Consider the following 26,010-nt stretch of genomic DNA (forward strand, 5'->3'; position numbering starts at 1 on the left):
TTGACCAAAAAAGGGGACCTTATCAGCATGTTGGCAGTGTTATACGCCGACATTTGGGCACATTCGGGGAACGTTACGGCAAAATTTTGCGTTGCTTGGGCAGACGGAAGGAAAAGATTACGATAAAAGCACGTGCCGTTCAGAAATGAAATTTCACAAGAACATTCATATAGACGGTGAACTTACACAAGAGTCACTGTACTTTCTTATAAAAAAGCTTGAGTTTCCTCCCCCGTTCGCGAATCCTGATTGCGATACGGTAATGAGGTAAGCGAAAATTTCGGAACGCACCCAATTATTGCGCAATGAACAGACAAATGCGAATGCGGTGCAGCCTTTAACCACATTGATTGCATGAAAATACAGTGCTGGATAAAGAAACTGTAACACATTATCGTGCGTAACTTCATACGTAAAACTCAGCCTTCACCATTTTGCTGGAACAGATAAATTAACTTATACTTTTTCTGCTCAGAAAATTCCTAGTCAACTGGCAAAGTTAATGATCAACCTATGAGCTACTCAAGGCCCAATACAAATGCCAGACTGTTTAGTCTGTCCGACTTTTGCCAAATGGCAGACTTTTGCCAGACTTGGTTGCCATGCGGGAAGAATTACACTTAGAAGTATGACACTTGAATTGGGTCTCAAGTCGCACCGATTCTCCGCGATTTTTTTCTTGGTTAAATAGGTTTATGTAAATGAGAATCAAAGACTTTCTAATTGAAGTGTTGAGGTACACAGGCGATCATGTTTTGCTAGTTGACTGTGAATTCTCTGACCACAAAAACAATAAGGTAATTGATATGTTTGAGCAACAAGGTCGGCGATTGCATTTCATAGTTGAAGTTCCGCAAGATAAGGTGTTATTGTTTTTTTTTTGATCTCCAGTGTCTTTTCATGCAAGTCATTTATGCTGGTCTTTTCCTCCGAGAACAACAAGCCCTTATTTGATTTTTCGTCTTCCCACTCTAGGGTGGTGAAATCTGGCATCGCTGTGAACCTTCTACGTTCTGGAGTCACGAAGTCGTCTCGCCAATCAACGGCACATGTTTTTCAAGGAAAGCCTATATTAACTCACTAGTGTAGGTGCCGTTATAGGTTCACCGCAAGAAAAAAACCGGCTCGCGCTGGTTAAACACGTAAGGTGCGCGCGCCCGTAAGACGTGCCCGGAGCACCCAATTAAGAGCGGGCGCGCGCCTTGAGAAGGGCGAAGAGAGGAAAGAACATTGCGCCCATTGGGACGGGTCCCCTTTTCAGTTCACGCTCGGCAGTCGGCTGGCAAAGCCGCGCGTTGTTCTGTCGGCGGCGGAACAGGCCGCTTTTGACGAGAAAAGCCGTCAATGTCGCCAGGTGCAGGCTCGGGCTAGCCGTGCGGTTCGTACGTTCAAGGCAGCTTAAGCCCAGGCTCGGTTTCAGCGGCTGGCAGCGGATCCCACGTTAAAAGCTCGTCTTACCGAAATCCAGCGTCAACAAAGGGCAGCGAGCTCCGAGGTGAGGGAACGCGACACCCAATTTTGAGGGTGCAACGAGCTTCGCGTGTCCCCCTGTTCCCGGTAGCGTATGTCTATTTGCGCCCACGTACAGCGCTCGACCGCTGGAGCCACGCTGCGCCGCTCGCGCGTACCGCGTTTCTAGGTGGTTGCTTTCGCCGAGGGCGCTCGAATGCTATCATATGGTTCGCATGAATGCAAGCCCTGGAAGCGTGGCTGTATGGCTTCCCGGTAGGGGAAAGGTCTTGTACTTTTTTCAAGACAGACCGCTAGATTACAGACAGCTGGCTATCCTAGTAGCGTTGTGATGTATGCTGCCCAAAACCTTCAAAGATAAAAGAAAAATGCGACGCTCATGACTTCACAGAAAGTCGGTGAATATTCGCAGTTGTGTGTGACTTACAGGCGTTCTCTTATAGAATAAATAAAATATGCAAAAAATGTTATGTTAATGCGTTTTTTTTTCTCTGGCAAATAATTGCAATGACTTTCCTCTGTAATTGATAAGAAACAAACTAAGGGAGGTCCTTTCAAAAAAGGTGGTGGTGTTAATTGTGATAATTGCTATGTCAATTATCGACGCAATATTGTCTACACTAGACCTTTCTCCTGCAATACGGCATACATAGGGCAGACTGGCTGCTGCTTGTATGTGCACCTGCGCAAACACCGCAATGCTCAAAAAACTGCACCTGTTTGCATTTGTCTGGCCACTACGCAAAATGGGATTGCGCTCCTGATGTTTCGCGCATTTCAGTGCTCTATCGCAACCAGCACTCACAAAACTAGAAGAATAGCGCAAGGTTTTTTTTTTGTTACAAAGAGACTGACAATTTTGCTAGTTACCCTTTCATTCCAATGTCAGATCGTGAAATTTTAATTCTGGACGACACGCGTTTTTAGTTTGTTTTTCCCTTCGCTTTTCTCTCCAACTTCCCTCAAGTTTCTTTTTTTGTGACCTTGAAGGCAGTCCAAAGCCAGGCTGTGCTCCAGTCTGTGCTCGCTGTCTCGTTCTTCGTTGTGTGTGTGTTTGCGCTTCGACACAATCATGAACATTGTACATGGTATAGTTTGCAAAAATATGGTCTAAATATTTTTTTAGTGGAGTACAACATGCGTAGGAAATAACACACTCTTGCTTACCTTTAAAGTATTAAGTTGGCTATAGAACTGAATGCCGAGAGAAAAATAGTCGCCTTGATTGATTTTTGCAGGATTCTCATCCGAGATGGTGGCCAGGCCCTTTGTATATCCGTTGACGCTTACATTAGTCCCCTTTCCTACATGTAATTCATAATACACATTCGGTTCTGTCTTGGGCACTCCAAGTCTCACGTATGTGTCCGTTCTTTTGCTAAAAAACAAAAAAACACAGGTACTTATTACCCAGTTCATCTAAATTCCCTTTCGCTGAAATGCACCTTGAAGTATATGCACAATAATAAATAAGCCAACAGATCTCCAGCTGCATGTAGCAGTTCAAAGCCGCACTTTTCAGTAAATGCAGTACAATATAAATGAACCTCATGAGTATTTAGAAAAAAATTTGCTCTTAAATTAACGGAAGGCAATGTTCTTACCCAGTACGAAAAAAACGTGCGTAATTAAATATAAAAATTTCACGATAGTATTACGTGAAAGCCATGTATGAAGGAACAGAGGCAACAAATAAAATATAATGCACCCACCACACCAGTTTAGCACTATTTAATGCGAATTGTCTGGTAGTGCAAGTGCAATGATGAAATGTGGTAATCTCTCTATGGGAAGCGTACGCCGCAGGTAGTGAATATGCAATGTTGATATTAAATTTCTTTGATGGTGATGATGATGGTGTACAATTTTAGCATTTACGTGGTTGGACTATATGCACTTATACCTATCTCTATTGCAATAACCACCGTTTTCCTGTGCCGTCAGGGCCACAAGCGTTTTTAGGCCTATACCGATATTTTCTGAATTCGAAGCGGTATTGGAACGCCTCCGAGCAATTCGCGGTCGCGCTGAACGACGCTACCGGCGCACCAAGTCCATGTACGACTTAAGGGAATCGAGACGGATACACAAGAAGAACCAGCATCGGATCAACTTACTGCAGAGTCTAAGGTGGAAGATTTTCTGTGATTCCCTTGACCCACATAAACCCCTGTCATGTATATGGGGGACGTTGCGCGGTCTTCTAACATTGTCGCAACATCACCACCCCTTCAAATGCCTGGTTCTCTACCAAGGTCGCCGAGAGGTCAACGTAGCGGAGGACTTCTTTTTGAAGGTTGCCGGGCAACCGTCCTCGTTCACCGCGCATGATGCCTATGACGTTCCCATATCGAGGGATACTCGTATGGACAATCTGTTTTCCATCGAGGAGTTGCAAGCGGCATTGGCCGCCTGCAGACGTTGGTCATCACCTGGGCCTGACGAGGCTTCGGCACTCAAGGCCTTACGGGCTCTGCTGAAGTTCTTAAGGGCTTGTGAATTGTGCGACCGGCTTTGAACGTTGTAGCGCGTAGGGTTGCGTTATTGAGCGAATTTTCTTGCGTCAATTTTTTTGTTTGTTTCTTCTATTACCTTTTAACTCCCTTTACGCCTTCCCCAGTAAAGGGTAGCAAGCCGGTATTTACACTGGCCAACTTCCTTGTCTGTCTTTCCCTTTCTTTCTCTCTCTCCTCTGTTGTCGAATGTGAAACCAACGCATTTTGCAAGGGAGAGCCAGCGGTTCTCGTTGGTGCTAGAAAATCTATGGTTCTAGCTTTGAGTTCACTTGGCCGTATCGGAACCTGTACCGGCTGCATTTCCGCCATAATGTTTGTAGGAAGTAAGGAGCAGGCGCCGTTTTAATGCGTAAGCATCCTTTTGTAAGTACCCCAGCATAATCTGACCGACATGTGAAAAGTCTAATGCTGTATCTACTCCATATGCGTAATTTACGAAGTTAAGACATTTCATCGTTTGAATAGTGTAAATGTGGATGAATGGAAGCTTTCTAAGAAATAAGGAACAATTGAAACAAAAAAAAATAAATAAATTTGATCAGATAGAATTCCCATATGATTAGAGCTATGCATACCCAATGGGATACATAGGGCTCCACGGTAAGTGCATAGAAAAGCCAACTGTACGGTTTGGCCAACCTTGTTTGGGGGTTGCACAACTTAGATTTGGGGGTAGGCTATCTGAAATTGGGGGGTACCCCTACTTGAAATTTGGGAGTGGGCCTACATGAAATTTGGTGGTGGGAAAACTGAAATTTGGTGGTCGGCCAACTGAAATTTGGGGGTGAGCCAACTGGAAATTTCGGGGTGGGCAAACTGAAACACGCATGCTTAGACAGCGCCAGTAGTGCTGCTGCATATTTTATTATATGGAACTTGATGCAATTTTGTAGATGCACAGTTCTATCCTGTCCTAAATACCGCTATATTTTGCGGCGACTTCTGTATCTTGGCAAAACTTGGCATAGGACAAGGCAAAATGTATGCACTGACAGATAAGGACGATAATATCATCAGCAATTTTGGTGACATTCTACAGCTACCTTGGTTCTCCACAAGAAAAGTAGAGAGTAACCTATCAAGGAAGGGGTGAGGCAAGGAGACACAATCTCTCCAATGCTATTCACTGCGTGCTTAGAAGAAGTACTCAAGCTTTTTGATTGGGAAGGCTTAACAGTGAGGATAAATGGCGAATATCTCCGCAACCTTCGGTTTGGAGATAACGTTGTCATAGTCAGCAACAATGGGGACGAAAACAGCAAATGATTGAGGACCTTAACCCAGAGAGTGCAATAGTAGGGTTGAAGATTAACATGCGGAAGGCAAAGATAATGTTCAATAGCCTGGCAAGGAAATAAGAATTCAGGATCGCCAGTCAGCCTCTAGAGTCTGTAAAGGAGTATGTTTATCTAGGCCAATTACTGACAGGGGACCCTGATCATGAGAAAGAAATTTACAGAAGAATAAAATTGGATTGGAGTGCATGCTGCAGGCATTGCCAAATCCTGACTGGGGGCTTACCCCTGTCGTTGAAAATAAACGTGTAGAATCATTGCATTCTACCGGTGCTAACATATGGGGCAGAAATTTGGAGGTTAACAAAGATGCTTGAAAACAAGTTAAGGACCGCATAAAGACCAATGGAACGAAAAATGTTAGGCCTAACGTTAAGAGACAGGAAGAGAGCGGTGTGGATCAGAGAACAAACGGTTATAGGCGATATTATAATTGACATTAAGCGGAAGAAATGGAGCATGGCCATTGATCAGAAATAGCCATTTCTGATCTGCGCGAGATCTCCACTGAACGACGGCGTGATGACTGCTTAAGTAGTCTTATCGATCGTCTCAAGTACGGACACTCGGGGCACCCGCTGCGCATGTTCGTGCTCCGCGACGACGTTCTCTGCCATCCCAGAGTACGTCCTGAAGGACCAGAATTTTTACTAGTTGTAGCACGCCATCTCCGGGTCTTTGTTCTTGAGCAGTTGCATGACGCCCCCACTGCAAGCCACCTCGGCGTTTCTGCCAGGCCTGTACCACTCTGTGCACCGCCATGTTGCAGCCTGTGCACTCTGTTAGCGCTGCAAAAAAAACTGCTGTGCTGCGCGCTAGGCGCCTTCACCCCATCGATGTGCCCTCCGAACAATTTTTTCGCATCGGTCTCGATCTTCTCGATCCTTCTCCGACGTGAAAATTTGCCAATAAGTGGTTCGTTGTCTCGACTGATTACGCCACCCGGTACGCGACCGCGGGAACTTTGCGAACAAGCTGTGAAACTGAGGTTGCGAATTTCCTTTTACATGACGTCATTTTCCATAATTGCACACTCCGGCAGCTGCTCATTGATTGCGGCCGCACCTTCTTGTGGCGCGTTCTTGACGACATACTTCCATCTTGTTTAGCCGAGCACAAGCTTTCCACCGCCTACAACACGCAGACTAACGGATTCAGGGAGCGGCTCAATCGCACTTTCACGGAAATGCATTGTATGTGCGTTTTTGACAACCATAGTGATTGGGACAGCACGTTACCCTTCGGCACGTTCGCCTATAGTTCGTTCCGTCACGAGACCGCTGGCTTTTCACCCTTTTACATTCTGTTTTTCCGCCACCCTACTTTGCCATTTAACACCACCGCTTGCTTCCTCGACGAACACTCCCACTGAATATGCTCAAGGCGGATTCGCCCGGGCTCACACGGCACTCCAGATTACCGGCTCCCGGCTCACTGGGTCTCAGGACGCACTAAAGATCCGGTATTACAGCCGACATCAGGACGTTCGATTTGGCTTCATTGTGCTCCTATAGACACCTTGTCGCCTAGTCAGCTTGTCTGAAAAGCTGTTGACGCGCTACACACGGCCCTACAAGGTATTGCGTCAGCTTGGCGATGTGACCTACGGGATCACTCCACTAAACTCAAGTGTCACCTGTGACGTTGCGCATCTGTCCCGGCTGAAATCTACTTTGCCGCTAATTCTCCCCCCTTTTAGTTAGCGCCGAGACAGAGCCTTTCCAGGCGGAGGTTATGTTTCCGCGCAACCACAAAGAGTAGCGCCAGTCCGAAGAAGACGATTTGGTCTGTAGAGGTAGAATGGGTCTCAGCAGCCATCTTGTTTATGTATCGTTGCCTCTCTAGTATATATTGTAAGTACGCCTGCATATGTGACTTTCGCAGCGTAACAACAATCTTCCTAACATTGTTTCTTCTACCATTCGTTTGTTCGCCCATGACTGCGTAATTTAGGCGAGGTAACTTACCCTGCAGATTATATCAAACTTCAGAGAGATTTTATCATATGTCGTCTTGGCACAATTATTGGTGAATGAAATAACATTACGAAAAGTAATATGATAAAGTTTCGCGTTGCAACACCGCTAGATCATTTCCATAAAAAAAATATCAATTTAATACTCTCTCCAGTCACTTCTTATACATATATATTTATGCATTCACATAAGAACAATTTCTCAAGGCAGGCACACGCTGAGTACGTTTCTCATATTGCTAACGGCGCACTTGGGTTGCTCCGTCGCAATATTACTCATGCTCCTGTTTCACCTAAACTAACAATATACAAATCGCTTGTAAGATACTAACTAAAGTATGCCTCATCAATCTGGGATTCACAAACACCTAACATATTTACTCGGAAGCAGTTATAACCGCTCTGCCAGTATATACGTATTATTTCCGCACTGCAAATCTTTCTGCGATAGAAGCTGTACTCGATCTACCAACATTGTATGTAAAATGCATATTAACCGCCTATGTGTTTCCCTAAAGATATACTTCACAAATCAACAGTCTAAACATGACATGTTGGCTGCCGCTTCTCACATCTCCTCACGCATGGACCATCAGTTTAAATCTCTCCTGCCGACGACAGCCACCGAATGGAATAACCTTCCCGCCTCAATCGTCAATAATCCTGACCACCAAAGTTTCCGAGCCGCAATTTCTGCAGTACTGTATAACGGAAGTCATCCACATCGGTCTGTAATGCCAATATTCAATGAGTGTACATTAAACAAACATGAAAAAAATAAATCATGTCCTGGCTGATTAGCTTTCATCTGTGCCGGAGCAGGCCTATTAGGGGACAATATGATGTTTTCCCTAAATATAAACGTATGTGAAGAACTTTTTCGTACTGCTCGATTAAACTTAGCGTTCTTCGAGTGCAATATGCAAAACAATAAAGCTTCAAAATATACTCACGTGCCAGCAAAGTAAAAGAAGGCCCGAAATGTCCATCCGATAAAGAAGGGGGCTCTCAGGTCGTCGCGTATAACATCGTAGGGGAGTGGCAATTTCCACCCATACTACGGAAACAATAAAATTGTGCAGAATTAAGATGATGAAATCTGTCACGAGCTGCAGATTGCGCAGGTCGGCTATGAGAGCAGAATGATAGTATTAGTTATTGTCACAGTTACCTGCGCACGAGATGTGAATCCGGACAAAGACACACAAAACACATTTATAATGTGCCCCACCTGTAAGTCCACGTCAAACCTATATACAACCGCAAAAACCGTTACACTGAGTTTGATCTCTTCTTCTTAAAACGTCCCAGTAGGTCACGTGCGGCGTGGCGCTTACATGTCTGAGTTGGTGTATTTCTTTCGCATGGCCTGGTGGTATGCTGGCATCTCTGCTGAGGGTTGTCTCCGTAGAATCGGCCTGGCTTGTCATGCGTTGTCGTCGGTATGGGCGAGGTGGTCCCCGTAGCATAGGACGGGCGGTTCTCCTCGGACCAAAGCTTTGCTGGCGACCACGGTGCACAGCCGCGGGCGTGGAGGATCAAGCCCGACTGGTGCAGGGTCACTGGTGTGCTCCTCCTGCTCAACTCTACAATCTCGACGTCACTGATTCACCGCTTTCTTCGCCCAGTCTTCTAGCGGACTTCTTTCTTCTCTTCTAGCGGTGTTCTGCCATTTGCCACCTCACTCTTTCCAGGCCACGTCAGCCTCCTTCCTCTTCCTTCTTTTCTCTCCTTCTTTTTCTTCTCCTTTGGCTCATGACAACGCGCTCTCATTAAAAGAGTTTTCCAAAAAAAACTGCTTCACCATCATTGTTTGGGTTAATGTCTACGTAATCACCATTGTAATAATCACCATGAGCACCACACCACACAGACCAGATATATATAGGGCGGAGATAACGTTGGAGTGGATTGCTTAGTTCGCCTGATGTGAAGACAGTAATATGAAATGCTTTTATTGAACATGTTTGTGACCTGTGCCGACAGTGAATGTTAGATGAGTTGAAAGTGAACTCAGCACCTTTTAGATTGAATTCACATTGCTCTTGTACTTCACATGTCCAATATTACAATCACCTATTTCGCACATCTTTCTTTCTCATTCAAATGTATCTACACATGAGTTAAAAATTTGTCTGCGTAACCAAATCCCACCTATTTTATGTACATGTGCATAATCAACACGCCTCATAGTATAGTTCAGTTCACTTTTAATTCATCTACCTTTCACTGTCGGCACACATGACAAACATGTTCAATCAAAGCATTTCATATTACTGTCTTCACACCAGGCGAATTAAGCAATCTACTCCCACCTTATCTCCACCTTTTATATATACTACATGGAAGCTACACTCCTGTAGGCTTCAACTCCAGAGCACCAGGCTGCTGTTTGAGAACTTGGCTTTCATTAGATATTCTAAGGGTTGGTGGTCTTTCTGCTGACGAACATGTGCCCCGTATAGACATGTGGAATTATTCAATGCCCACACTACCGCCAGACATTCCTTTTCGATGGTCGAGTAATTTCTTTCCGCTTCACCTAATCTTTTATTAGTACGCCATACCGGGTGCATTATTCCGCCTTCCTCTTGCATCAAAACTGCTCCGAGTGCCTTACGGGATGCGTCTGTCCGGAGTACAAACTCCTTTTTCATGTTTTGTGCCAACAGCACAGGAGGTTCTGACATGCGTTGTTTCAGAACTGCGAATACGGTTTCATGCACTGCTGCCCAGCGCACAGTGTTAGCTGCTCCTTTTTTTGTCAATTCTACTAACGGGTCGACCAGAGCTGCATAATTAGGAATGAATTTCCTGTAGTATCAAGTTCATCCCTGAGATTACTGGACCTCTTTCTTTGTAGTTGGCCGCTGTGCGGCTTGTATTTTATTCATAACGTCCTCGTTTGTTGCAATATGCCCCATCCTTAACTTAAGTCTTGAGAAAGAAACTGTTTCGAAACACATTTTACACTTAGTGCGTTTGACTGTCAGTCCTGCATTCCTTATTTTCTGAAACAACGCTTCCAGAGCAGCCAAATGCTCCGGCGAATATTAGTGGCTATTCTCTGAAACGGCGTGTCAATAGTTATCATCATCCCTAATTGTACTCGTCGTACTCTACCTTTCGGAATGGTTCTTTGACATTGGTCGAATGACCTTACATATCTCTTCGTGCCACTGTGTACTCCAGGCCAAAAAAAAAAAACCAACTCTTGTGTTATTTTTGCTGTCGTTCTTTTCACTTCTTGGTACAAAGCCATTATAGCAACGTGTTCAAGGTTCAATACAGCGGTCCGCAGCGTTTTAAGCACTACCAGTTGCAAGCATTCCCTTATCGACGTGAATAGACAACATTGAAATAATATCCCGCATCTCAAACTCAAATGAAGTGCGGCATCTCTTACTTTTGAATGGGGTCAACACTTTTTCAAAGCACTTGCTGATGGATTCATCTTCTTTCTGTTCCTTGGCAAGGTCGGCAGGAGTGACATCTAGGATTTTAATACTAGGTACCTTCAACGGGCGTAGAGGTAGGCTTGCCCTTGCCGCTCTCGTCTGAACCGCTAATGCAACTATATCATACTTCTTGTCTTTGGTGCATGGACGTCCTTGGGGCGTATAATTGTTCCCGGCGTCATGGTCACCTTCAGTGGCGATCTCATCTGTCTCTTTGCTCATCATTGAACATGCATGCCTCCTTGACCTTATGGGCGGCCACCGGGGGTCGGGATTATCAACGCGCCTTACTCCAGGCACTTTCCCTAATATACGGTCATATAATGGTTCTGCAGGGCATTTTGCTGTCACCAAACCCGTATAGTACGGTGTTGACACGAAAACCCTGGCCTCTGGAAGCCACGTAGTCATTCCGTCCGCAATCACTACCAATGTTTGCTCGCGAGTGAATTCGGCATAATCCACTAAGCTTCTTCTTACCAGCACTGTATTTGTGCCACTATCTCGCAGTACCGACACCCGTGTTCCTTTTATCTCGCCATAAACTACTGGCAAATGCGGCCCTGCTTCATCTGTCCTTTGTTCTTGCTTGACCTCAATACTAGTTCTCTTCCAGTCATAGAAACCAGCTATTATGCCATCCTGTTGGTCCTTTGAATATACGGCACAAGCTGTCTTGTCTTGATATGCTCTGCACACGACAGCCGTGTGTTCTTTCCTGTGGCATATCTGACATACTTGCACTTGTCCGCGATCAGCTCCGACTCTGCAGTCTGCAGCTCGATGGACCAGGTGGTTGCAGAGGAAACACCTTTGAGGGGGCCTTTTCTCTACACCGGCAGCCCTTTCTTTGCGACGAAACCCTTGCGTATCCTAACACTCATCCATCATTCTCCCCACGTTTTTCAAGCCTTGTGCTTCTATGAATCGGTAGGCAAATGTCGTGTATTCTCTTATACTCTTTAAGTTACGTTCCTTCAGAATAATTGACAGCTTCGGACTACAGCACGTTAAGAACTGCTTCGTTACTACACGATCTCTTACTCCAACGTATGTTTTTTTTCTGTGTTGGACATGTCTATCTACCTGTCGAAGTAGCTAGCGATACGCGATGCGAACTGCTTCGCCGTTTCCGCATCATACGGTTTTGCACTTCTGAAGTTCTCCCTCAATCCCTCCACCGTCAATCTAAACCTCTGTAGTAGGGTGCTTTTCACCTTGCCATAGTCCAATGATTCTGATGTTGGCATTCTGCCATACACACTCAGTGCTTGTCCTGACAAACAAGGACTTAACGCCGTAGCCCATTCACTCTTTTTCCAACCCTGACCGAGGGCTATTAATTCGAGTCGTTACATCTGCTAAGTTCGGTGCATTTGATTCAGCTAGTCGTAACTTCAGTTCTAATATCTCCTTTTCTATCTGTGCTTTTTCCTTACTTAGTTGTGCTCGTCGTTCGCCCCTCTCATGTTCTTCGCGTGCCATCTTACGTGACGCCGCCCTCTCATGACGCAAGAAGTTAGTGAGTTCTTCACCCTTGAGACCTGTCTTTTCCGCCACATTAGATAACTTGTCTACATCCATGGCTCGTGCTGCTGGATAACCGTAACGATCAAGATCCTGGCAGGCTCGCCACTATTTTGTCACGGCTACCGGCGCACGAGACATGAATCCGAACAAGGACAGACAAAACTCATTTATATTGTACCACACCGATAAGTCCACGTCAAACCTATATACAACCACAAAAATCGTTACACTGAGTTTGATCTCTCCTTCTTAAAACGTGCTAATAAGTCACGTGCGGTGTGGCGCTTACATGTCTGAGTTGGTGTATTTCTTTCGCATGGCCCGGTGGATTGCTGGCATTTCTGCTGATTGTTGTCTCCATAGAATCGGCCTGGCTTGTCGAGCGTTGTCGTCGGTGAGGGCGATGTTTTCCACGTAGCATAGGACGGGGCTGTTGTCGTCGGACCAAACCTTTGCTGGCGACCACAGTGCAAAGCCGCGGGTGTGGAAAATCAAGCCCAAATGGTGCAGGGCCACTGGTGTCCTCCTCCTGCTCAACTCTTCAATCACGACGTCAATTAATCACCGCCTTCTTCGCCCAGTCTTCTAGCGGACTTCTTCTTTCTCTTCTAGCGGTGTTCTCCCATTTGCCACCTCGCTCCATCCAGGCCACGTCAGCTTTCTTCCTATTCCTTCTTCTCTCTCCTGTTTTCCTTATCCTTCAGCTCGTGACAGTTTCATTGTTGTATCTTGTATGCATACAGGAACACAGACAGTTGGAACAGAAGCGTGGCTAACTTGCTATATATATATATATATGCGTGTTCGAATTGCTGCATTCAAATAATAAGAGCGCACAACACACGGTATGCCTCTCGGAGGCTACTGCTAATAACGGCCACTACTAACTACTACATACATGCAAAGCAGTATAGTGGGCGTACTTCTTTTTGCAAGCTTCTTTAAATAGCGTATGAGAACGGTGCTTGCGGTGGGATGGAGAAAGCCCGAGGACGAAGACGACGAAGACAACCGTATGATGGCACAATAACGACAATGTTCGCTTGCTGACAGCTACACTATATAGGATGGTGATGAAGAAGGCAACTTACTAATGATAGTAGGGCAATCAGGATGGAGGATCGACTACCCTTAGTAAATCCCCTTTATTTACCGGTTTAACAGAACATAAGACCCACGTTATGGCAACGGTGCTCGTAAAACCGCAATGAAACACTGCAGAGGTAGCGTGGTCCTAGAGGTGTGGAGCTTGGTCAGAAGAAACGGGCTCAGGAAAACGTTTGAGACGATCGATGTGACGAGTAACAAGGAACATTTAATTACATCACTACGAAGCAGTCAGCTATAAGCTTCGTGAAGGAGAGTGACACAAACGATTCAAGCTTGTGGTGAAAGCTAAATTCCATTGATGGGGCGTCTTTTATAGCCTCTTCGAAACGTCCTCGCCTTGGAGGAAGAAGGAGCCGACAATCCCCATGCTTGCGGCCGTCACTCGGTACATTGTAAGCAATTCAACGGATTTTCCAGCCGGTACTGGCGCAGTGGAGACAAAGGCACTGACCTGTACACACATACACACATCACTGACGTCTCCCACGCCGTCGACACGAACGTGTGGAGGCGCAAACAAATTCATGAACTGCATGCACTCCTTGGGGAGGCAGCCTGGGCTGCTTACGTCCCTATCGTGCACAGGAAGGGAGCTTTGTGCACGTGGCCTACACTTCTTTGAGAGAGAGATTGTGGTTGTGAAGAGGATGAGGCGCTATTTTATGCAGCCCCTTAGGGAGCACGACTCAGCGCACTTCTGTGGTAACAACGTCAGGCGCGTTCGTGGAAAGAGCGGGAAACAGTGTGGCCACAGCGCTGCAACAATAGAGACGGGCAGGGTGAGAGGGGGACAGAGTGTGGCCATGGCGTCGGCGCTCCCGTGGTTATAACCATTATAACGTCACGCGCTTCCGAGGTGCCGGTACTGCTTGAATGGAGACGGGTAGGGGAGAAGGAGAAAGATTTTAGCAACGGCCATGGAGGAAGGAAAAAACAAACACTAAGAGGGAGCTTCACGTGACAATCTTGAAGCCTATTCAGAAAAAAAATTTCATTAATGTGATGATGGGAACTAGGCCCTCACGTGATAAGCAAGCGGTAGATGTACTCAGCTCACTTTGGTTGCGTCTGCTGCAGGGGTTTCCGAATAAGCGTACATAGTAGGCGTGGCAAACGCATGCCAAGGTTAGTGAAGGAATTAAAGTGTGTGAAGCAGTCTAGTCTGTGTTATGTTAGTCAGGTAACGTACTGAACCACCACATGGCTCGCCTCTTAAGCAGCAGACAGGTACCAGGCTCTAGCGAACGAAGAGGTCGGGTAATTAACTGGAATTGTGCCCAACAACCAGCGAGGACCACCTCAAGGACGACTGGTCTCCTTTCGGGGCGGATTCAGGAATACGAGAAATTGAGAAGGCAATCTAGCGGCCTGCCAACGGCAGTTCGTCGCGTTTGGGGAATACTTGGGAAATTATGATATATCCCCCTCCCCCGAAAACATGTGGATGCGATTAAGAGACAGTCCAGGATCCGGAGCGACTAATTTTCCGTGTGAAAAAATTCGTCCCATCTTGTGCACAACGATGGACTGGCGAGCCGGAGATCCCGACAACATTTTAGGCCATGCCGGCCCATTGTTAAGACAGACGAGCCCAATCGACGCTGTCATTCTGCTCAATGCCTTCTCCCGTCGTACCACACAATCTTTCAAAATAATGCATGTTAATCTCAAGGAAAGGCGATGAAATCGGTGTTTAGAGTGCATGCTAATGATGTTAAAAATAGAGTTGTTTAAGCTCTTCGTTGCGCCGCGTAGTGCAAACAAAACTGCTCCTGGCGATGCGTCGCCGCGCGTTGCCTAGCAACCACTTCCGTGTGGTTCGCCTCCTCACCGTGCCGTGTACATGTTTCCTTGACATGGGACGTTAAGGAGAGGTGAAGGAGGGCGTGCGCACGGCGCGCGCTATGCTCGGGAGAGAGGGTCAACGTCGTCATCGTGTTGACTAGGATAGAGTTAATTCAGGCACTTGAAGCCACGACCTTGTGTGTGAGTCGAACACTCAAGCTTATGTCGGAGTCAAACCCAGCACCTTGGGTTTTAAAGTGAAGCTAGTTAAGGCCCAGTTAGTGAATATACAGCTACTTAGGTCATTCGAACCCACGATGTTTGGTGGGCATTATATATCAGCGTTTCGACGAGCGAGCGAAGACAGCATCAAAGTAGGCAACCAAGGACTCTGAGCTCGTGACCACGCAGCCTAAATTGGCAGCGTTCTAAAATACAATAAAATGAACTTTACAATACTGGCGATGAGGCACAGAGGCCCCGCGAAGCAAGTTTTAACAGTCAAGCTGTTTAAGCCAGCCGTAAAAAGTGCCCTTCTCAAGAAATTATCATCATCAGTATTGCCTCGAGCGTCGTCCTCTTCTTGCGTCGTACTCGTCCTCCGTACGCACTCGTGAAACTTCCGCGTGCGTTTCACGAAACTATCCTCATCGGCATTGTCTCGACCGTCGTCGTCTTCTTCTGCAGCTGGCTCGTTGGTACCCCTCAGTGAGCGCTCCTATACTCGTGCTCGCTAAGCGCTCGTGCATCTTCCGCGCGCGTTTCACGAAACTATCCTCATCGGCATTGGCTCGACCGTCGTCGTATTTTTCTGCAGCTGGCTCGTTGGCGCCCTACGGTTAGCGCTTGTACTCGTGCTCAGCACGCGCTCGTGCCACTGCTCCCACGCGCGTTTCATGAAACTATCATCATCAGCGTTGGCTCGAGCGTCGTTGTCTTCTTCCGCATCTGGCTCGTTAGCTTGGTAGCAGCTAGCTTCGGCCTTGGCTATGCCTGAGTTGAGCTTCATTATGCCAGGTATTTCTTAGGTTATGACGCAATCGATCGGCCAGCTTCGCCCTGTCTCGAGCTTTGCACGGCCTATTGCAAGCTTTGCCGTTTTTTTCTTGAAGACGATGCCTAAAGGCAAGATACCACAATTTGTGTCCGGCACCAACTGGTCATCATGGCTAGAGCGCCTGGAATTCTACTATGAAGCCAATGATATCGTCGAATCTTCCAAGAATCGAGCGGTTCTCCTCACGCTCTGCGGCGAGCAGACGTACGAGACGCTGAGGACCCTAGTTGCACCACGAAAACCCTGTGAGGTGGATTTGGCGGACATAATCAAGTAATTGAGCCAGCACTTTGACCCCTGGCCTTCCGAGTTACTTGGACGACATCGCTTCCACAATGGGGACCAGCTCCCTTATGAATCTGTCAAAGACTATGTGACAGCCCTCCAGACTTTGGCAAAGGACTGCAACTTTGGAAACATAGGCTCCACGACGGTGGGTTCTGATACGTTGGACGGAAGCGCGGAAATACAGTCTCAAGCAGAGAGTACAAGGCTTCCTTTGGAAGTTATCCTACGAGACAGATTGGTATGTGAGATCCACTATTCTCATCTTCAACAACGGTTGCTAGCTGAGGATAATGTAACGTTTAAGAAAGCGTACTAGCTCGTTTTGACTGCTGAATCAGCAAGAGATCAGCAGAGACAGATAAAAAGAACTCAGCAACAGGCCGACAATTTTGATGTATATCGTCAGAATATTCGCGAGTGCATTACAAGCAAGGCACCTCAGCGCTTCGATGCTTAGCAGATCATAAGACCGACAAATGTTTCTTCAAGACTGCTACGTGTCATTTCTGCCGCACTAAGCGTCGCATCGCGAAAGCTTGCCTGTCGAAAAAGGATAAACCACAGAAGTACCAAGGAATCCATCGTTTAGAGGAGGACGACGCTTTAGCGCAATAGCAAAATGGCATCTTTACTGTTTTTCTCACGGGTCAAGAGGTGGCGACTGCAGCTAAGTTCGTCATGACAGTACGATTGTCTGGTCGGCCAGCCAAGATGGAACTAGGCTTGGGAGCAGCGTTTTCAATATTAAGTGGCGCGACGTTCCCTCGACTTTGGTCTGACGATGCCCCGGTGTTAAGAGAACGCGGGCAACCGCTACCGACTCGGGACAATGTTTGGGAATCCTAGGCTCCCTTCTTATCAATGTTTCTTACCACAACTGAAAAGCACAGCTACCCTTGCTCGTGGCTGGAGGAGTTGCAGCAAGCTTGTGAGGAAGTAATTGGTTCGAAAAACTGGGAATCACGTTGCATGGACTGAACAATCTCATGGCAAAAACATTCGACGCTACATAAGCCAGATTCTCTGCGGTGTTCGATGAAGCTGTCACTGGACATTCAGGGCCACCTGTACGCATTGACCTTGCTGAAGACGCGACACGCAAATGTTTGAAGTGCTAGCAAGTGCCATTTGCATTCCGAGATGTCGTCTGTCGAGAACTCGATAAACTCCAGGCTCAAGGCATAATCGAGTCAATCTCTGCCTCTGACTGGGCGACGCCAATGGTCGTTGTGAGGAAGAAGAATGGATCCTTATGATTGTGCGGGGACTATAGGAGCACAGTAAACACAAGCATCAAGCCAACTGTTTAACCTCTGCCAACGTCAGCTTAGTTGCTTGCAACTCTCCGAAGAGGACATACCTTTTCAAAGATTGACTTGACACAGGCTTCTGAACAGCTGCACTTCGATAAGAACAGTTGAGAGATGCTGACTATCAACCCAATTACACGCTTGTACGCAGTGAATCGTCTACCATTCGGCGCTTCGGCCTCACCATCTATAATGCAACGCTTCCTGGATAATCTTCTCGCGGACTGCCCGGTGTTTTCGCCTATTTAGACGATATCCTCATCCTGGGAGCGTCGAATGAGAGAGAGAGAGAGGATAATATTTATTGTACGAAGAGTGGAAGAACATCGAGATTGACTGGAGGCGGTGTTGCAGCCTCTGCAACAGGCAGATCTCAAAGCAAACAAGGAAAAATGCATATTTGAGCTACGCGAATTGCAATTCCTGGACTACAAAGTGAGCGCTAAGGGAGTTGAGCCGACGGCGGTGGTAAGCGCAAGTGATGCTTTGAAATTTATGTCGTCATGAGTCTGGCTTATAGTCTTTCTCCACGTTTCAAGGCAACGCATTTGAAGCGAAGAACGATGCGCGCGGTAGCAGAAATCCACGGGTTATAATTCCTACGTGCGTCGATGACTTTGACGGCAGGCGCTACAAATCGCCACCACGAACGAAACGATCACGAATGGTCCGGCAACCCTGTGGGCCTATTCCTACTCAAAAGCCACCGCGCACAAGGCCCCGGAGAGCGGGAGGGGTGGCTTAAGAGCAGGTTGGCTTGCCGAGGCTAGTGGAATCACGTGACGCTGCCTCCTGGTTTTGTTTCATTCCTCCATGGCGACGGCACTGCAACAATGGAGACAGGTAGGCGGAGAAGGAAAAGATTGCGGCGACGGCGCCTGAGCACGTGGCCTGCGCTTCCGTGGGTACATCGTCACGCGCGTCGAAGGTGCACGCGCGGCTGCAGCAGTGGTAGCGGAAGGTGGATGTGGTGAGTGGTTACCTTGGCGGCGCTTTTGTCGGCGCAACGTGGTGACGTATGAAAAAAATGCATGAGTTGCTAATGTCTGCAGCCCATGTGTGCAGCATAAACAGGTTCGCTGATAATCCGTCCCAATAAGAATGTTGCAGCGCCACGAATTTTTTCAACGATTGCGCTTTGCTCGGCGTTCTTGAAAAGTCTGGAATTTGGCCATGACTTTGGCGACGTGACACAAATTGCTACGCCACTGAGTCTAGTCGTAACAGCGTCAAATAAAGAATGTTGCTAAAATTAACTTACGCCATAGCGCTGCGATCTGACTTATTTACTTCTGGCAAACGCCGTTTATTGTGCTTACTTTCTTTCCTTTGAAAATAGACAATGGAACACCACTTTTAAGATAGAATGGCGCTTGATTTCTTGATCCAGATGGCCGCCATGCCCCCCTCCCTCCGGATGTCTCTGAAGTTAAATGACGTTACGAAGGGGTGCTCCCAAGTGCAGGTTGCCCAGAATTAGGATGACCAAATCAGTCCTGAGTTTCAGATTGCGTAAGTCAGTGATAAGTGCGATACTAAATTATCAGTTGTGCTGCTATACCTTGTATACACACACACACATAACCACTTGGAACAGAAGCGTGGCTAGCTTACTATTTTTATGCTTGTTCTTCTGGTGGGGATAAAATCACAACATTGTACAACACACGGTATGCGTATGCGTGTGTTCCAAGTAGTGTATTGGCCTTTACAGCGGTCATACAATCGCTTGCAGAACAGATAGCTGATTTCCGATGAAGACTTTGAACTTGCGGCCATTAATTTGGCCTAGCGACAGGACAGGATTTCTTCGTCCTCCACAATGTTGAAGGAAAGGAATCAACAGGGCACTGCGATTAACGTCGGCCTTTTTGTTTGTGCCTGCAGGTCCTCAAAGTAAACATCATCATCACCTTCATCAGCCAATATTTATGTCCACTGCAGGACGAAGGCCTCTCTCTGTTAATCTAGAATTACCCCTGTCTTGCGCTAGCTAAGCATAAGCGCCCATAAGCTAAGTAAGCATAACAGCCCTAAATGTTTCCTTGAAAGGCCACAAGAAATCATCACGTCGAGCACCGTCTCAGATAAGTACTGCACTGTATCTTTTTGGAAGGTTTACCAAATTCGACAAATGAGAGCGTGTCGAACAATACAACTACAACAGGGGGCGTTGTCTAAATTGACCGGCAGTGTTCCTCGACCTTCCAAAATCAATCATTGCAAAATGCGCGCTTCGGTCTACTCGGCTACATAATTTTTTTAAGACAACAGCAGTGAAGACGCAGAGAAGGGTCTGTTTTTCAGACTAAGGCACTTGCTTAAAATTTCGTCACAAAAATCTATGCCCCTTAGGGGCGCAAGGGCTCCCCGGGCTATAAACGAGCCTCAGCTGACATGACAGCCAACATAACGCTTATAACATGAGCCCACGCAGCTCTTTTATTCCTTTTATCAATAAGCGGTTGGCATATGGTGGCGGTTTTTCTATGTGGGGCATTTTAAGCGAAACGCCATGTCGTTCGTTTTGGTGCTACAGCTATCTGAGGGCACCGCCTTTGATGTCATCCCTACGTGCGATGATTGTACATTCTCTGAAGAACAATGAAAGAAACCAAGGACACCTAAGCACGTCTTATTGGTTGTGAATGAGAAAGCAATAATGCACAACTGAACGCCGATAAGCGGTACTTCGAGATTTGCTCTGCGGGAAATATTATCCAGTCTTGCTTCGGGGTATGTTATCGAGGTTTGCAGCGGTGCTTGTTACAGAGTTTCACGAATAAATTGGTTCGGATAAACGTTTTTTCAGCCCAAACAAGAGACACAAATAGTAGGTCAAACACAGGACAGGCGCTACTTTCACCACTTGAAAGTAGCGCCTGTCCTGTGTTTGACCTTCCTTTCGTGCCGTGTCTTGTTCGCGCTCTAAAAAAGTTTATCAAGTATGCACCAACTAGGCCTACAGAAAGTTCTTCTAAGCCATGGTTCGGATATTTCTTTAGATGCGAAGCAGCTTATGGTCGGGGCTATGCCACTTTCTCCCTCCACCGTGCAGCGTCCACACCCCTACTGCGCATGTACGCCAAGCTCAGCTTCCGGAAGCCGGAACTGGATGCCAGCTTCCGCTTCCGGTTCCGCTTCCACTTTCGGTTCCACTTTCTGTTCCGGAAGCCAGCTTCCGGCTTCCGGAGAACGCTTCCTGGCGTTTTGCCCGAATGATCCCCCGGTGCTTCGCCCACTCATGATCATTCACTTCATGGATATGCGGTGTTGAGAAGAGGGCTCGAGCCGCTGCCACGAAACGGCAGCGGCGACAGGCCGATCCCGAACTTCGGGCTCGCGAAGCCGAAAGGAAACGTCAACGCCGCCGAGATGCTGCTACTGATGCAACGAGGGCTCGCTTAATGGAAACTCGAGTCGACCCCATGGCTGCTTCGCATACTACTCAGGGTTCCCCTACGGGAAGATGGTGTAATTTTTTGTGGAGTTCATACGTTAGCATGCTCGTTCGGCCCGCCATGTATTATAAGTGTTCACGACGATGGTGGATTAAGCCTAACCAGGCGGATGATGAGTCGTGGAGCTAGTCGTCAGCAGCAGCCTGCAGTGCGAACTCCGCATGCCACCGACGTCCCAATGGGGGTGAGGGAGATGATACAGACCACGCATCGGCTTTCGAGAGCCTTCTCCCCTCACACAGCACTTGGCGCGCTATCGGCCAGCAGGTGTTCGGTTTCGCCCGCTTTGCTCCATCAGGCGCGCTCATGACGTGGCGTCGCAGACAATGGGAATTTAGGCGCCGTTTTGCTGTAACAGACGCCGTGCTTTTCACTTAATGGGTCTTTTGATGTTTTCGCAACAATAAGCTCGAACAGGCCTACTTTTAAGTTAAGTTCAGGGCACATTACGCTAACTTTCTAAATGCTACCATTGTTGCGTTTCTTGGGCACCTGTTTTGAATGTGGAGAGTAGGGCCTGATTAGATGCATTTCAAATCGCGGATATAGACCCGCGCAAAGCAGACGTGCACCGCGAGCGGCACAGTTATGCTACGCTAGGTAAAAGTTACACACTATGCAGTCTATCGTACGGCGCAGTCAGCTATACGGGCGGCGTTCGGCGTGCTTCAGCGCGGGAATGGAAGATTTTTTAGCTCAAGCCAAAGCTGCTTGCTCAGAGTGCATCGTGCGGTAGGTGTGCTGGCCACCACCATGCTGGCCTGTATATTCGCACTGAAGCGATCGTGCGGAGTTTGCGCTTTCGCCAAACACAAAGCGCTCGCTCGGCCGTACACTTGTGCACATGCGCTGCGGCAACAGCTTATCATTGCTTTGCGCTGCTGCGTGCCACGTTCAACAAGCCGAACTATACAGGGGCAAACTCTAGGCGAATTTGTTGTCGCCATTTTAACGTATCCAACTTCGCCGGTTGCTCCTTGACCCACTGGAAATGCCCGACTATATATGCGCCTTTAGAGACCGATAAAATAGCTGTTTTCTGCGGTTTCCTGACGCCATGCGACGCCCACCTTTTTTACTGAAAAAGCATTTTCGCATTGATTCGAGTGAAAAGTGGGCCGTCAATGAAGTGTGCTATCGCGCTGCGTTTCCGTGTGGGTGCTAGTGATCGATCCACGCCTGATCAGATACGCCCGAACAATGTCGACTGCCGCCGAGAGCGCTGTAAAAACACGGGTGCTTTCTCCATTGAGAGTGCTCGCAAAAACTGTCAGGAATTAACGCTTTTAACGCAATAGACAGGCATTATTGCCTAATAACGCCGAGCTGTGCAGCCTAATGAAAGCGGCATTTAATGCGACAGAAAATCGTATTGACCTTCAGTGCGTATTGACCTAGCACGCTGAATTTCTTTGGATTAAGTACAGCCATGTTTGTGTAGCTAAATGAGTCCTACAGTTTGACGCGAGGCTGCTGAGAAGCCGCTACATCACACTTGACGGACACCTTTTTTTCTTGGCATTGAGAGAAAGGATGACGAAGTCGGGATTGAGAAATACTCCTAACACCTTACATACTCTTCTGATCACGCACATGACTTTAGCTTCACATGTCGCACGTATGTCACTACAAGTGATCAGCTTCTGATCTTGGTGGTCGCAATAACTGGGAACCACGAACGCGTATGTATAGGCGAAGGCGGACTACATTGGTTACTGCAAACGTTGTAAAGGCACCATCAGCTTATTGGTACATAGCAAGATGTCTTTAACAATGTATTATAAAAAGTCTTACCGGAAAAACACAATGATATCCGTTTTTACGGGTAATGCTCAGGAAGTGCTCAAGCATGGCGGTTGACATACCATCATGTGGTTCGTAGGCCATCGCGGGGATCTTTCGGGCTTGAACCTTGATGATAGGGCTGGATAAGGAAGAAACATTACTCAACAGGTGCATTATTTACTGAAATACATGAAAAGTGGAGCCACGTCCTAAATTCAACTAAACGGAGATTACGTTGCTTTGTGATGTGTGTGTACGAAAACTTTTTTATTTACAGAAGTCCTGAGGCTCGACTCTTTCAAGCCGAGGCCAGTCGCATCCACGATCTCACCATTAGGCCCAGCCCTTCAGCGACATCGTGGGGCCTCTTGACAGCCCGTAGCTGATCTTGAAACGATGACACACATTTTGAAAAACCATTGTAATGAGAAGAACATTATCCTGCCTACTGCAGTCTATATCACTCCTACGCTCATTATCCTCATTTCTTTCTGCTGACTGTTGCGTTTAAAATTTAAGACCACTATGAAGTATTTCTTGCGCACTGAAACACATCTCGTAACAGCTTCGTCGGCAACAAGCGGGGTCGGATTGCTTTCAAGGTGGAACACGTAATAAGAACGTACTGGACGCAATACGAAACTGTAGAAAGTGTAATGTTCATTCATCAATGTTCATCAAACCCACTGCTTTCCGTTTTCTCATCTATCCGGATGCGCTGTAACCATGTTGCCCGTATTGCGAAGCGAAAATACTTTCGCCAAAAGAGCTTCTCATGATCTGGTGCTGGTTGCCAAAAGTCTAACTGGACGAAAGCGGTGAATCTCCGCTATTGCTCTTGTCTGCATCTTCTTTACCCTGCTGGACATCCCACTTGTCGCACTATGACAGCTTATGTGATACTCTTTTATGTTGAAAAATTATAACAGTTCAATTTTGTCTAAGGCGAGATTTTCTAGAAGGTTGTTTTTTGTCTCGTAACAACTATTGTGATCCTAGACTGGGCTATGGCTTAAAACTTTTATGTTTTGAAGAAGAACATACAGGCGTCAGAGGTTACGTGGTGCGTGTGCTTAATAATTGGTGACAGTTTCTGTATTTGTTTTTCTGTGTTATCTGTATTTGATTTTTGTGTGCGTTTGAGGCACGTGCGACTTTGTTGACTGTGAGCAATCGCCAAAAAGGGTTACAGTGCGTGTATCGCGCAAGCATTGACATTTCATCATTTGCTTCTTGTTTTAAATTTGTTACGACTTTCACATGGCACACATACTGGCCTTTCTGCAACTGCGCAATGTGTAGAGGCACAAACTGGTAATATATTTTATTTGTATACCATCTATCATAAAATATTGTTTTACACATTCACATATGCTGCAATTTGCAGTAGCAAGTTCTAAAATTAGTTTGATCATTCCGGTAACCTGGGTCTAGTTGATGTGTTATTTATGCAAAGCACGTAAGCATGATAACCAGCAAATGCAGGATATGCACCGCACGCACAAGGCTTAGAGGAAGTCATTTTAATGTGTGTAAGCTGGTCACCAGCATGGAACTGAGCATAAATGCATACATTTGAGGAAACTTATCTTTACATATGAAACAGCATACACTAACACTGATGCAGATTTAGTTGCACGCAATTTTACACTACGCACCGCGGAAGTGGTCAGACTTACTTATAATTTGTAGAACGCTTGATAATTAAAACACTTAAAACTTGGCTTTCTCTTTCATTATGTGCAGCAGGTACTTAGAGATCCCATCCGGTGTAGATAAGTAACCAGTGTGGTGAATAGCTGTATGAAACAGCTCTGTTCGATACACCAAAGAAATGTCTATTTGTCAAGTGATGAATCCTAAACTTGCCTAAGCATTTTTTTTTGTACGTAATTGCTGCCTCGGTGCACTGTCACTTTACTGATCTTTTGCTTTTTAGGGTTTCCTAGTGTCGCGAATTCATGCAGTGGCTACGTGATATCGGGCTCACTATGAGCTGAACGACGCGAGCCATGGTCGGGCCGTTCTCCTGGTCGCCCCGGTGCCGCTGTGCGACGCTTTCCAGAAAACAAGTACAGATGGTTTCAATATTGCAGCAATGCACACAATACCGTGCTCCCGTGTCATCTGGTTCCTTCTCGGAGTGATATTACCCAGGCACGCCGATCAGCCTGCCGTTGAACCCTTAGCGCAGGGCTTCGTCATTGCGCCCAGCTCGCTGTGAGTGCTCGGCTACAGTTTGCTGTCGTTACATTAAGAAAGGCGACGGAAAGCATGGGCGTATACGCATTGCTGGAATGGCGAAACTTCCGCCCTTTTCTCAAAAACGCCGCATGTTAGCTCAATCTGTTCAATCAGTACAGCGATTCAGCCATGCCTTGCACGTTTCCGCGCATACTGAGCATGAAAGTACGGCTAAGCCTAAGCAGCACACATAAGTCCAAGGCAGTCCATTTCACAACTACACGGTTGTAATGAATTGAATGATAGTTTAGGAACAACCACAGAACGTGTTCAATGTTGCGTCCCTCGTGGCACGAAGTACAATGTGGTGAATCCGTAACCCCAGTATTGAGTAACCATGCAGGGGCACATGTAAATCGTTCCCTCCTTCGATGATGCGGTTGTGGGGACCTATTTTTGAGATTTCACATAAACCTTTTCCTCGTGCGCGCCTGTAACAACTTGCGTTCTCAAGATAATCTGCTATAGGCCGCACGAAGGCATCCTGCCTTTGTACACTTGTAAATTAAATTCATTTGTGGGATTGGTGATAAAACTCTATTGACACTGTCAGAGACGTTCAGGCATCCATAGTGCGGACATCCATACAATAAAATTGGGAGGACGCTTAAGCTTCGCTTTTAAGAGTGGAACGCGATAGCACTCAAAGATCCCTGACTGCTACTCATGGTTCCCGACGACTGCAGCTTATGCAACCGTAATGGTTACTGGCAAACACTGGCGGCG

The sequence above is a fragment of the Dermacentor silvarum genome, chromosome 7 (assembly GCF_013339745.2).
Source record: "Dermacentor silvarum isolate Dsil-2018 chromosome 7, BIME_Dsil_1.4, whole genome shotgun sequence".
NCBI lineage: Eukaryota > Metazoa > Arthropoda > Arachnida > Ixodida > Ixodidae > Dermacentor > Dermacentor silvarum.